Genomic DNA, 15441 nt, shown 5'->3' with positions numbered 1-15441 from the left:
CACACTGTCCTGCCCCCTAATCTGAGATCACACTGCAAGGCTGCATAAAAGCCAGTTCAGACACATGAGCTTAAGAGTTTTCTCCCAGCCACCTTTCCTCCATTTTCTGTTGTCAGTAGAGGCTCTTGATATTACAGACAAGTATGCAAAATTTCCTATTTTTATATGAATAATGTTACAGACAAGCAGGTAAAACTTCATCAAGGTGCACGAGAATTTTACAAAAGGATATGTCCAGGTCAAAAAGAGACACCTGAAGTGTGTGTGGGAAGAAAAAGACTGAACTGCTTTTGGTCTGCAGGGGGAAGCTCTCAGAGGATTCAGTTCCCTCTGCTTAAAAGCTTCACTTGGGGCTTTTGATGGGAGGAAGGAAGACAGTGAAAAGGATGAAGACGGCAGTAGGTGTTTCATTGTTTGAAGACAAAAAATCATCACAGAAAAGTCAAAGGCCTCTTACAAACACTGGCAAAAATTGAGAACAGAATATTCCCATCAAAATGCAAAGCCACAACAGGAGGACTGGAGGAAGTTCCCCACTCAAATATGAAAATCTCACTATAATTTTTGCAGCTCAGACCACTCAAATAAGAAAACTCTAATCTTTTCCACATGGCTGGTCATTTAGTGTGGTTGATATTATAATACACATTATTATATAAATTAACTTTTTTTTGGTTTAATAAAACACCTTATAGCAGTTTTATTTCCAGGAAAAAAAAATCTTCAGAAATTTGAAACAATTTTACCAATAAAGCTGCAGGTAAATTTCCAAGATTTACTCTAGAGTGAACAACTTTTCTGCTCAGTATAGACATTTCCCCCCTCCCCAAGAGCTCCTTTCAAAACAAATTAACCTATTTTCCAAGCTAAAATAGAGTGAAATTGTAAAAGAATACCAAAAGAATTTTAAGTTCTTCAAGATGACTGTTGGTCTACTTAAGGAATCTTGATTACCAAAGGTTGAAAAACTCAAACTTCTGGCTACAGCAATAAATACAGAAAGTCAAGTAATTTACATTTCTTATGGTCTATACTAATCTAAGATGATGTACAGTATTTTTCATATTCACTCAGGCTACTGATCTACTACAGAAGATTAAGATGTAAAAGTCCAGCCTGCAAATTCAAAAACCAGATTTCATATCCATAACTTAACTCATACAAATCAGCTCTCTACCCCATTCGTGAGCACTTTACACTGGTCCCTCCTCAGGCATGGATGATGTTTTAAACTTCAAATTAATCCTCTCTTGATCTGGATTAATTGCTGTGGGAGCTCGTAAGTCTTGCTGAACACACTTGGCCAACTGTTAAGACCCAAACAGTTTCTTTTATTTATTCCTTAAAATTAAAAAGGCATTCCTGTCATGAATCAATTCTTTCCCTACTAAATCACATCTTTGCCTGCTGTGTTCATTCTGTTTGTACACTTCATACAGGTATTGCTAAGGGAACAAAGAGATCTTTGCATACATGATGGGGGGCACAGTGTATCAAATCAACTGTAAAATGAGGTTTGTGTGTATGCCAGCTAGGAATTTCAGATTGAAAGAGGCCTTAGTAACACATAGAAGTGTCAAATCCAAGAAATAATCATATTGAAACTGGCTGAAACGCTGAATGAAGCCAAGATATTTAACATTACCTGTCTTTCTTTGAACAGACATGATTACACTCAAAACTTCAGTGTCTGAAGTAGTTTTATGATTATTTGGGAATACTTAAGGTTAATATCTCAAGAGGCCTCATTTAGCCAGCTTATGAAAAGTTGAGAAGGTATGACTGGCCTATAGCCTCAGGCTGCAGGCACATGTCCTCTCTTGGCTCCAGGCCACTCCTGATGCTGGGAAAACTTTGCCTCCTCTGTTTTCCCTTACTGTTCCTCAGTGTTTTAATGGACATTATGCCTTCTTCTCCCACTCTCCAATCACTCTAAGTTACTTAATTAAAAAAGGCAGCATTAAATCCCCAAAACTAAGTGAGATGGGTTCCCTTCCATCACACTGAGGTTACTTCTGAGTAATGGAAGTCTCAGTGAAGTTAGATGGAAGACAACTCGTTCAATTAATATCTGTACTTTGATCAGATATTTTTGGAAATGCTTTTTATATGACAGCAGAGGTGTCAGCAATTTGGGGAGCTGGCATAGACAGCTACAGGGCAACCTCCTGCAATATCCTGGCTCCTGGCCAACACATAGAAAACTACAAAATTTATCACTGATATTAGAGCATTGTAACTTAATTTTAGGAGCACACAGCAATGTAGGCATTTGCAAAGCAAACCAAGAACAGCTACAAGTAAAATCAGAAAATTTCAAAGAGCTAAACTTGCCTGTTCCATTCTAATCACAGAGAATGCAGTAGCTACAAACAACTTTTTCACACCAAAGAAATAACTGTTCATAAACTCAGATATCCTTGCTATAGTCTGAATTTTCTTGAGGCTTTGTGGGCATCCCTCTGCTCTCAAGAAATCCTTTTGTACCAGGTGCCAACCACAAGAGAACATGCAGCTCTCAAGCTGATTAGGGTAAAGATACACAAGTGCTCTTATCACCATTTTCCCATTTTTTACTCTTTTCTGCAATAATCAAAGTAACACAAAAGTACTCAGTAGGTATACCATTTTTTCAGTGAAAATCTTGATTTAATTCTCAGAACACTCCCAGCTTCCAAGTACCAAAATAAAAAGAAAATCTTGTACAAGAAAAATTGCAAATAAACTTATAAGAATAAATATGCTAGGAAGGAACATTTTAAGCCAAAACCCTGTTACTGCAATATATATGCAAAGCAAAGCCAGCTGATTTTGTCTATTAAAAACATCCCAGGCAGTACATACAATAATTTCAAGGCACTTACAAGGCTTTTGCATGATGTAAATATAACTTAAAAAATAAAAATAGAGCACACTTTAAAAAATCAATAATATTATTATAGAAATTTGTAATTTCCGAATGCCAAAATGTTAAGCAAAAGCTCATCTCTGTTGGATTTTCAGAGCTTGTGTTGCAAACTGTTATTCTAAACAAGAGAGTATCTTTGTAAGGTTTGTTTGCCTGAGTGGTACAGTGCCTACAGCTACTGTGTCGTGGAACTGTTGCTTCAAATAAGAAATATGCAAGATCTCACATGGCCTTTTTGATCTTGCAAATGTCAGACTTCAGGGCTGTTTGTTTTATCATCCTACAATTATAATTATTTGAGGTTTTAATATCACTTATCAGTTAAGCAGCGGAAACCAGATCATAATTATGTTCTCAGCAGTAGTGTCTCAACATTGTGTTGCTCTAACTACTTCTTTCATTGTCTGCAAAACCACAATTCTTCCAAAATTTGTAACATCATTTGCCAGCTTCCTTGACTGGGTAACAACAAACGCACCGACTCCAGGTACTTTCAATTCCTGCTTCCATTAAAGCCATGGGGCATTCTAAGTACATCTGCATGCTCTTAACCTAGCCAAGAAATGGACAGCAATCACAGAAACGTAATGCTTTAAAACAAAATTTTAAGCGGGCAACTTTATTCTAAAAGGTGTTAAAAAGAATCTTTTAGGCTTTTTATAACAAAGTTAGTACACTTTGCTTTTTAGCCTTCAAGTTGAATTTCATGTATTCTGTTTTCAGAAAATTTTAGCTTTCCATTCTGACCTAGCCCTACAGTCAATGTTGGTCCATAAATCAGAAGACACTGCCCAAAAACGAGCACAACAGAGAAGAGTGTATCCAGTGTTCTTGGCAGGGCTGACCCTGAGGACACTCACTGCAGAGTTACCCCTATTTGGCTACTGCCCTTTCTCACACACAAATACAAAATTTCTTCCTTTCATATTTAAAAGGACTAAAAACCTAAGGCTAAACATTGTTTTTACTTGACCTCTCACACAATTTCCCCAGAGAATTTACAAGGAAACAAACTTCCGCCATAATTCAGTGTGAAAAAAATATAAGAAAGCTTTGATTTTTTTTTCCTGTGCAAAAGAAAAGAGTTACATTTCCAGAAGCACCAGTGGCACACAGAGGATCACTACTGAAGACACAATAAGTCAAATAAATCTCTGTAATGTGATGATTAAGATGTAGATTGGGCTATCCTGACTGAGGCATATTGCTCCCTACTGGCAGCACTAAAGGAAAGGGCTGGGTTCAAGTCCTGTGATCTAGAATTTGTACTTTCTTTCATCGATGCTGGGCTTGATTCCTTTACTGTTATTTACACTGAGCAGTACTCTTATTCTTCTAGGATTATTTGTAAACCAAGGGATTATTTGTAAACCAAGAAGGACAAAGGAATTAGAGTCACTAGATGGCATAGGCACAAAAGACATTTCAAAATGCGAGTTTTCTATGAGTAGATAAATTCAAACACAAGGATTTTTGCCTCAAAGACAGTCCAGACAATAGCTTTGGTAATTATTAATTGCATCTTTCATGTGGAAGTGAACTCTGAAAACTAAACAGCAATTTAAATGTAAAAATTAAGTATTCCACTCTAGATAAGATCTTACTAGAGGGGGACTGGTTGACTTCTTACTATAGCTTTTTTTCTGTTTAACAAAGCCAGCCAAACCCTCTTAAGTGCTCCCACTGTTGCTTTTTATAAAAATAAACCAGTCTGTTATCAGCATAGCAATGCTCCCAAGACAAATTACACCACTAATCATCTTATGCCAGGAAAACTTCTTGCTGCAGACGTACAATTAATCAGACCAGAAGTTCTACCCAATCTGTGAGGAAAGGTATTTCATGTGTGGTTACCCTGTGCAGAGCAGCTCTGGCACAGACCCACAGGGCTGTGTTAGCACCAAAACCAGAAATATCTGCCTTAGCAGGGAGTTCTGTCCCGGGTATTTAGCCCTGTTGAAACCATCTCTCTCTATGGGATATTCATTATGAACCACTTTTCAGAAACGGGTAGGAAAAAGGGAATTAACAGGGTTTAAAATGTTGTGTATGTCCCACATACACATCAGGATCAGGGGAATAAATGAAAAGGGGAAAAAAAACTTAGTCTCCTTTATGTCTTTTTAAGAATTATTTCCTTCCACAGTAAATATTTTCTAACTATATAAGGAATTGAGTTATTTGTGTTCTGGGTTTTTTTTTTTTCCCTTAAGTAACTTTGACTTGGAATAATATTCAGCATATACCTTCTGAAAATTAAAAGATTTCCGAAGAATGTCCAAGGAAATCAAGAATATTTCATTTTGTTCACTGAGTGATCTCAAACTGTAAAAAAATACGCAGTTTCCCCAAAGTGGAATTTCTCTCTAGCATTGAGAAAAAAGTAATTGCTCAGGTCCTTCAATTCCAGTCAAGAAACAAATCACAAAGAATGCGGAAAGTCCAAAACAAACAGACATTTTAAGTACACACACTGACTTCTCAACACACCTCGCAAGCACCCTAACAATTCTTATTTTCTGGTGTTGGCAGAATACACAGTGATGTTTCTGTGAGACTGTTGTAACTTGCTCTGTAATTCTGTGCCAAAACCAGAAACGTGGTAATGACATTGAATAGGTAATTAGTAACTATTAGAGCAGTATACAAACTAGGGCGTAGTCGAGGTGTGAGCATCTGTCTAAGCCACCTGGGGGGATTTGGCTTCCTAACAAAGCACCAGAGATGGTGGTGCCTCTGTGAAATTTGTGTAAATCACTCGGACGGGCTATCAAAGGGTGAAACAAACCAGAATTTCGTGTTAAATCCTATCACACCAAAAATGCAAAGTAGGAGAAAAATTTTATAGCTGAACTGCCCCTTTAAATAAAACACTAACAAAGCTGCACACAACAAAATATAACACCATTGTGGACGGAGTTTTGAGGAAAATGGGCTTAGCACCCTCTTTTGCTTTTTTTAAATGTCAGGGATTTGAGCTACTCTGTATACTTCTCCAGTTTCAATTGACATGGGAAGAGTGGGTAGAGTGGTATAATATATATATTATATATAAAATACACCAAAGCTTTGCTTTCCTAAGCAGCAGCAGTCAGCCCAGCCCCAGAGCCATCAACATTTTTTCACTTCTTGCTACCAGCAGCTGCTGTAAAAGCAGGAATTCCACTTTATTCCTCCTCCTCAATAGTACTGGAATTTTCTTTGCTTCTCCCCAACTCAAACAGGGAAGAGGGAGAGACGACAAACTTTTCTGAACATAATGTTTATGTGACATTAGAAGTGATAATTGTCATGTTCCAAGAGGATTAGTAGAGGATTGGGAATTGATGAATTTCACCATTGGTAAAGTCTTGTACCAAACATTACCAGAAAAGAAATTTCCAGAACTTGTTCAGTTCCAGATTTTTCCAGAACTTCGAGAATTTTTCTGTGCTTGAAGTAAGTTTGGGGACAAAATATTGCTAAAGGAGTAATAACAAACCAAAATACATTCATTTTTTCAATCAGATGAAGGCAAACGCAGATAGCCCTCGGAGTCTGAACCCTTCTCCTTCCACAAAACTGGATGCCAATTATAGACTACACAGCCTATGCTTGATCCACAGGCACATCACTGCACATTAGAATAACATCAAGTAAGCCAGCAAGTCAGGCCTTCCCAGTTATAAGTAAGTCTCTGAATCCAAAGGATGCAAGAAAAAATCAAGCAGAGAGCTTTATCTAGATGGAGTACAAGGGAAGGTCAGCCCTCCAGAAGGCAGGACAAAATAAAGTCTGCCAGTGAGGTTACAGGTTACAGAGCAAAGCTGTGGCACCAACACAGAGAGGCCCCCTGGCTGTAGCTGCCACTGCAAAGAGAGACATAAAAAATGCTAATGCTAAGTTATCACTCGTGGAAAGCTGAGGAGGTTGAAAGGGTCTGAGCAGGTAAAGTGTTCAGAGATTTATACTGCAATGACTCATGAACAAACACTGGAGAATTCTCTGAAACAAATCAGGCCTCATTACCACATATAAATTTTAGCACTACTATTTCCTGCACAACAGATTTTAGAGTTTGTTTTGAACTCTTTAGAGCCCAGAAGTTATTCTAAGACATACCTGGACAATCACAACTAGACTACAGATCAGCTACTGTTTTCTCACAAACTGTTTAATTTTCTGGCCCATTCATTCTTTTAATATAGTGCAAGCAATTATTCCAAAGAGTGAGTATCTATCTATCTATCTATCTATCTATTAACACTTAACACAGTAACATGTCTCTGACTGCACCTGAGCCAGCCTGTAGCAATGGGAAGGCCATTTCAATAGAGGAGAAGGAAATACCTGAATTGGTTGGAGACAATTTTACAGAAATATCTTAATCAGAATGTCAGGAAAAAGTGACTCTCAGAATACTACCACTTTCCAGTTCACTGTTCCTTAAGAAAGTTGCTTCTCTGGTCCAACCAAGAGAAAAACAAGCAGCACAAGCCAGGTTTGGGTGTGCAGGAAGGTGAAGGGATAGTCTGTGCTAGGGAAGCCAGAACAATGCTTTTATTCTGTGCCAAATCCTCAAGGGCTTCTTTAAAATTCACCAACGGAGAAACAGCTACAAAAAGAAGGGGGACATGAGTTCATACCAAAAAGCCCCTCTCTCTGCTACCCCCACAGAGGTGTTTTCTCTCTGCCAAATACATTATCACCCAAGATAACCACACAGCTTTAAGTGCACCACAACACCACAGCAAGAAGCAAGTGTGTTTGCTTCACAGACAGCTCCTTTGGCACATTTGGGTTGTGAAGCTCAAGCTACAAAGGGATATCATCAGTGCCAGGTGAAGAATCTCAAAGCCTTGAACTGCAGTCTAAATACCAACTAGTATAAATCAGTTCTCTGCTCTCTGCAGGTTTCTGTGGGACAGCATTGCTGTTTGAGGGAAGGGACTGTCAAAAATGGTTATTGGGACCTTTGTTTCACTCTCTTCCAACTTATAGAGCTCAGCAATACTGACTGACTATAAAGGCAGGCAGAGGATCATAGTCAACTTTGCTGTTAATGATGGTAGGAACTAAAGGATAAGCAGGAATATTGTCAAGATCCCCTTTCCCTTACAAGTGAAGCTCATTGTAGTTTAAAGTTTTGAAGATGCAATTGAATTTTTCTACAAGGGCATTAATTATTTTAGTTCATAGGCAGCTTTTTATCACAGCACATTTTACATATATAGCTTTTTATTTTCCCCACCAGAAGATGACAAAACTGTACAAAATCATTTTGATTATACAATGTAAGAAGTCAGTAGGCCAGACAGCTTAAGCCAATTTCCCTGGGCTGCACAAAACACCAGTAGTCAGGATCAGACCACAAGTCCTATTTCTGTTTCCTGCCCTATCTGCAAGGTTTGCTACCTAAAATATTAATAAGAAATGCCAGTTACAAAACACAATATCCTCTTTGGCAGATGGCAGATGTACAGGGATCCTTCTCTAACCAGCTGTGATGCAAACAGTAGGTCTATTTGAAACATCTTCAATGTTGCTTCAAACGGGCATTATATTTCACCAACACTCCATAAATGTTTGGGAAAACACACTCAATTTCTGAGCACACTGGCAGGTAAAAGATGCAATGTGTCAATCGTCTGTTGTTGTGTAAGACTTAGGGGCATTTTCCAAAGTCAGGGTAGCTGAGATCCCATATGGCACAGCCTTTGTAAGATACAAAAGCTTCTGCCAAAACACACTGATCTAGTGAACAGCCAGCAGATAAGCTCCAGCACCTATTACAAACCTGGGAGAAAAATTAACTCTGCTCCTGTTTTTCCCTAATTGCTTTTAGTCCGTGGAGTGATGCCCTCTGCTAGAAAAAGAAATCCGTGCCAATTCAGCTAATAGTCAGAAACTCTCCTCATACATTAAGACTGTAATACCAGTTTTTATGTTATTTCCCATGCTGCAGAGCCATGACGCATGGAAAACAAATGGTTTAGCATACACAGAGGATAACATGCTTAGACAGTGACAAGTAACATCACGAAGAAGCAGGCTCTCCTTTTCATGTGGCTCTGAGTAAAGCCCAGCAGATTTTCCCTCTTTTTCAACAGCAAAATGTCTTCTTACTTGCTGCTGCCCACACACTTAAGGAGTGGAATTAGCAGGAATGAAGGGATTCAGGAGACTTAAGGCCCCTGATGGCTTTGACTCATGCTGTGTCTACAAAAATCCATCCACTAGGAAATATTTTGCTCTGCCTTTCTCTTGCCCTCTCCTTCTGTGAGATTCTTCCTAGTGCTACTCATTTTCTGTCAGGCAGATTTGAAAACGGAAAAATTGTCATTCCTAGCTAAACTAGTAAGTCTAAAATGGAAATGCAGTCAGAGAAGCGTTCCTATGCAAGTAGTGCATTCCTACCATAAACTTCTGCTCCCTGTGCATTTAGTCTCATCTATTTACCTGGCTGCTTTTCCTCATGTATCATTAACAGAACTGTTAATTAGTGTCCCAGATCTGCAAGCAGTGTGAAGCAATTTTTGTGACTGGTACCTACATCCTGTCTGATGTGTCTTTACTACTGAAGGTTGCCCAACCTTGACTCCTAGTAACCAAAACAAGTTTGCAGAGCTGGTAGATAAAGAACTTTTATGTGAAAATTGTAATCTGAGATCAACTCCCTGCATTGACAGAGGGCCTTTAAAAAAGTCACTCTTCTAAAACAGAATCTACCCTACCACACATACTCAAAATGAAAAGGAATGGTTCACTGAGAGCTTCTCCTAGAACGAGACCATGAGTCACAGAAGTACTGAATAAAGTTTATGCATATAAGTAAGCCACAGCATATCAGCTGTCTGCTCTTTCTACTGCATGGCCAACATAACAATAATTATACCCAAGAGCACAAACTGAGGTTTTTGGTTTTTTTTGCTTTTTGGTTTTTTTTGCAGGTGTTCATGGAACTATTTTATTTCCTAACTCCTCTGGAGTATTTCAAACAGAATGTAAACTTATGAATTATTAATTTTGCCTTAAGATTTAGAGGTACACACAGCAGTTTTACTGATTACACATGCTTTTTCAGAATGTCAAGAATGCATAGCAACACCTATCCTGTAATCCATTCCTATCTCCTTGAAAAGGTAATTGATTCATGTCTTGGAAAACATTTACAGACTATAAACTATATGACAGTTGGAAGTTATTAAACACCAGAGCAGATGTGTCCTTCTCAAAAATGTATGACTGCAAATCAGATCTCACTTGCTTTCCTGTGTTTAACACAGAGAGCCCCACAGCTGGAAAGTCCTTTTAGAGTAAAGCACAACATACAGCAGCTCCGATACACACTGGCAGATGACTTATTGTTGACTGAGATGAAAGACAATCCAGGTCATGCTGATGTTCCATGAACTGCCCAAAACCAATGTTTCATACTGGTTTCAAATTTCTCACCTTTCACTTCAATAATTTGAGGAACAAGTCAATGTCATCTATGAAGGCAGGAAAGAAATGGGGCAGTTGGGTATGGCATATTGACAAGAAATTATTTAGATGGGGGAGACATAAAGTAGATTGGTTGGCAGTGGATGAGGAGCCAGTAGCAAGAATATGTTCCTAATGATAGGAAGACAAATGGACATAGAGACAGATGAAACATGGCTAATTAGTGCAGGTTACAGTATTGAATCATAAGAGATGACCAGAAGTAAGTACTTAAGGGTAGGACAACAGTACCAATTGCAGGCATGTTTCACAAACCGTTTCAAATTAATACAAATTGAGGCATTTCCTCCAAGCAATATGTACATTCATAAACAGGCATGTGTCTACATACTTTCTTTGCTTCTCTACAGCTACAAACAGCAGCAGAGTTCAAAAATACGCTTTTCTGGCACGCAAAAAGTTCATGTTTCAACATGTAGAATTCCAACTTTCAGAAAACAAATTTATGATTAATCTGAAAATACATGCACAAGATATATATCTATATTAAATCAACTATGTTTATATTAGAAAGCTTTACCTTAAAAATTTAATTAAAATGCTGATTTGTAAGGGATTTCCCCCAAATTAGTCAATAGGAATGAAAAACATCCAAAGTAGTTGCTCCTGCTCACTTAGACTTCTGATACCATTGCACAGAAAGGGAATGGCTACTCACTACACGAAACTTATTTTTTTCCTCATAACTTACAGCAGAACATACCTTGGACTTTATGCTGTTCTTTTCTACGTCTATGTATTTCACCTAGGCTTTCACCTAAATTACAAAATGATCCAGGCCCATCTACTATTTGTATATTTGTCACTTTGTTTATAAAAATGCAGAAGACAAGGATATCTCTTCCTCCATGATTAGAAAGGAGTCGAATATGTTGAGACCGAGTAGCATATTGAACAACAGACACACCAGCAAGCTACCTAATAAACAAGGTGGCTTAAAGATATAAGCAGTCAGAAATGCTTCTAGTGTTTTCTCAGCTTCAAAATACATCCTGCCTGAAGATGTCACATTTCCAGTTGTCCTTGCTCCATGCAGGAAGGGCAGCCTGGCTGGTGGGGTGACAGCATGGCACGCAGGGCAGTGACCTCACTGACAGAGCACACAGATCCCACTGCTCAAACAGGGACAGCAAAGCAGGGCCACTGATGGGGACAGAGCTGGGCAAGAGTCCAACTCACCAGACAAGGTTGTAGCAGTGAGGCAAGCGCCAGAGTGAGCCAGGAAATCAAAGCCCTGGTTTAAATGCAGCTCCTGAGTCAGTGGGCTGAGGTGTAAGGCTGGAGGCTGCAGGTGAGGCTTCTCACTGCTCTATCTCACAACTTGAGAGACTAAAAGTTATGTGGCTGTGCCACACCAGAGCTGACCTCAAACACAGGCAAATAAATGCTTGGGATGGCAAGAAGTGGCTGCAGAGGAGTTGTATATCTAGTTTGGGTAAGTCTCTGTGACACAAACAGCAGTTAAGGGGAACAGAAACAGAAGAGATGAAAATTTAAGATCCACTATGATTTGTTTTTCTCCTGTGACAGAAGCCAAAAAAAAATTAAAACCAAAACAAACAACAAAAAAAAAAACCCCAAAAAAACAGTATAAAATCACTAACCTGGATTTCATTTACCCTGGGTCCAAAATATCAAACAAATCCATTTCTAATCCTTTAGCCCTGCATTCTACTTTGAGAGCTTCACTTTTTCCTAGCCCTCATCTGTCCTCCCTCCCCAATTTCTTTATCTTATGAAGTTTCTGGTTTTGTCATGAAATGTAAGAGTGGCAGGGGAAAAAAAGTAGAAAAAGAGAGAACAATTCAGTTTAGTTCTGTAATGTCAGAATTTTTTTTTTTTAAATCCCCGAATAAAAAGATGAACTGGATATTTAAAAAAAAATTCTCCCTGTACTCAGCACTGGTGAGGTCACACCTTGAGTGCTATGCTCAGTTCTGGGTCCCTCAGCTCAGGAAGGACATTGAGGTGCTGGAGTGAGTCCAGAGAAGGACAATAAAGCTGCTGATGGGTCTGGAGCACAAAATCCCACGAGGAACAGCTGAGGGATCTTGGGATATTTAGGCTGGAGAAGAGGAGGCTTGGGGGGACCTTACTGCTCTCTACAGCTCCCTGAAAGGAGGCTATAGCCAGCTGGGGGTTGGCCTCTTCTCCCAGGCAAGCAGCAAGAGAGGACACAGCCTCAAGCTGTGCATGGGGAGGTCCAGGTTGGACATCAGCAGGAGTTTCTTCACAGAAAGGGTGATCAGAAATGGAAATGGGCTGCCCAGGGAGGCGGTGGAGTCTCCATCCCTGGAGGTGTTTAAGGACAGACTGGACGTGGCACTCAGTGCCATGGTCTGGGTGACACAGTGGTGATGGCTCATAGGTTGGACTTGGTGATCTCAGAGATCTTTCCCAAGCTCATTGATTCTGTGATTCTCTGATTTCGTGACTCTGTAACACAATCAAGAATAATGCCCCATCTCTGTATACATGGAACCTGTACAGAGTCTGTATCATGTGTACCCCCAATAGAAGCATTTTCTTCCTTTGCCAAGTCCAGCTTCAGTGATAGCCAGGAAATAATGTTGTTTGAAATGGAACTAAGATGCACATAACATTCATATAAGGATTTTCCTGCTGGTTCTTCGGCATGATTCTAACTTTTTCCCAAATCAGACTTGCAAACCAAGTGTATTCCCATAGAATCAAAAATTTCTAAAATGGGTGCAACTCTTACATATTAATTATTACAGTATAAAAACCTTGCCTCCTTGCAATGGTATGGCAAGTAAAACTGAGCATAAAATTATATTCTTGTTTCTCTTCAAATACCTTACCTTGGCAGAAGTAACTTGAACAGAAAGGGAATGTTAAACAGTGAATTAATCTGTAATTCCAGAAAAAAGTGCTAGAGCAAAATTACACACGCATTTGACAAAAAGAACATGAAATATCACAAAAAAAGGAAAATAAGTTTAAAATTATTCTTTCTGCTAAAGATTTCAGTTGTTAAAAGATATTTCAGGGATTTTATGAAATATCTTCATAATGGGCTAAAAGAAAATACTACTAATAAAAAAATTAATTATTATGCAGAATTAGGAGGCCAAGAAAAAAGCATACCTGAGTGAATATCAATAAAGAGAGAAGCGGTAAAGAGCATCAAAAGTTTGATGCTTTTGAATATATTTACTCTCTCTTGATTTACAGTGAAATTACCATATTTTCTTAATTGAAAATATATTTCAAAAGATCGACAGAGACACCAATATTTTTCTTTAAGTTCTCTACAATGCAGTAATTAGTTACAAATGCAGAAATTTAGTAACAAAAACTAATAAAAATTAAAATTTTGATGGTAGTTTTTCTTAAATGTTTCTGCGATTTTACCAAGAATCTTTTCTGTGTTTAAAGTACTTCATTTCAGTTTTAGAATTAACTCCAGCCCCTCCTACTACAAACTTACTATAGAAGTTCCAGTTGAAATAAACAATTATTAAATAAAATGAGCTTTAAAACTTCAGGAGTATAAAGAAAGAACACTTTCACTACCTGTAGACACCTCACATGGCAAAAAAAAAATCCAAGAAAGATATTGGTTTACTGTATTCTAAATAAGATAGAATTCAGTGCACTTTTATGTGCTGTAATATAATCACACATTTTGCAGATATTGCATAAGGTTTCCTAAATTGATATAATGTTTCCAGCTCCTGATAGCCCGGATAACTTTATTATTCTGTTGGTTCAACAATTATATTTTCTTTATATACAGTTCTAAAGTACTGTTTCTACCAATGGACAACATTTTCTGCTGGCTTCTGTTTAACTCTCATTTCACCCAATGCTTACTCTTAATATCCACTGCATAAAGTGCATTAGTATCATTACATGTATTGAGCACAGTAGCTTTACAAGTAATTGAAGAATAGATTAAAAACTTACTGAGCTTTATAACAGGGCTTTTTTTAAAAAGCAGATTACACAGAAAGCCTCTCACCAGGGAACCCAGAAGAGGCCCTGTGGTATTTCCACACCCAGTCAATTAAAGGATTACTACTATTAAAAAACAAGTCTTTGGCACTATAGATTTAAGCGCATTATCTGAAATTGGTAGGGATCATCTTTGCTTGTAAAATGCCAGTAGGCTTACTGACTGCAAATTTTGAGCTAGGCATCTTGGAGACCAGCACAAAAAGTCTGAGTGGCTTCTATAAGACAAAACAGATCTTATACCAGCTTCTACTAGTGCAGAAATGTAATTCCTGTATTTTGAGTTGTCTTTTGATAGGGTCATTTTTCAGCAAACCACTTCCATTTTCTCTTCAATGACTAAGAATTTGTGTCCAAACTGGAAAATAGATCTCATTTGTTGTGTCTTAGGCAATTTATTTGGCTATCAAAACTATGTGTGCACAACACAAAATATGGGGCTTTTTGCAGCTTTGATTTTATATAGATTCAATACTGACACCAATTAAATGCCAGCAAAGTGTCCACTGTTTTTATATTATGGAATGCTGTAAGTGCTTTGGTTGCTAGAGGCCAATAGGTTGATAAAAATCAGTCAGGCATGTTAAGAGGAGAACAAAAAATGTGTGCATTAGATAGTGTGATTTAAGGCCTGCATAGCTGTTAGCATCACTGAGGAATGGGAAAAGGAAAAAAATAAGGAAAAACATTAGGACAGACTTTTATATAGGAAAGAAGTATAAGATAAATAACAGAGATACATGCATATACACACTTCAGGCCCAGCCTCTGACCTTAGTGACATTAATCCAATCCACAGCAACATTTTGGACTCAGTTTGACTACTGTGGCTCACAGACTGGCCAACCACAAACCAAAATTGCTATGAAAGATGATGCAATTTCTGTCTACAGCCACCTCTGGATTAAGTACTGTTTCGGGCTCTCACAAAGTTAATTTACTTAAGCAGTATTGCAAAAGGTAACAAGTATGGTTGGCATTTGGCCTCTAACTGTCTACCATTCATTATTTCCTCACAAAGGTCAGAACTGAGGGGGAAAGCTTCAGAGACTGGTTCTACAAGCTTCATT

At 38.3% G+C, this 15441-nt stretch overlaps 1 long non-coding RNA gene across 1 annotated transcript in view; it reads right to left on the bottom strand.

Moving 5' to 3' along the window:
- Nucleotides 1–15441, bottom strand: part of LOC146436648 (uncharacterized) — a 42449-nt gene that overhangs the window by 26751 nt on the left and 257 nt on the right. The gene's annotated exons all lie outside the window — the stretch shown is intronic.

This window comes from Lichenostomus cassidix, chromosome 5 (genome assembly GCF_008360975.1).
Source record: "Lichenostomus cassidix isolate B80296 chromosome 5, HeHo_3.0, whole genome shotgun sequence".
In the NCBI taxonomy this organism is placed as follows: Eukaryota; Metazoa; Chordata; class Aves; order Passeriformes; family Meliphagidae; genus Lichenostomus; species Lichenostomus cassidix.
This window is presented reverse-complemented; position numbering and strand designations above follow the sequence as displayed.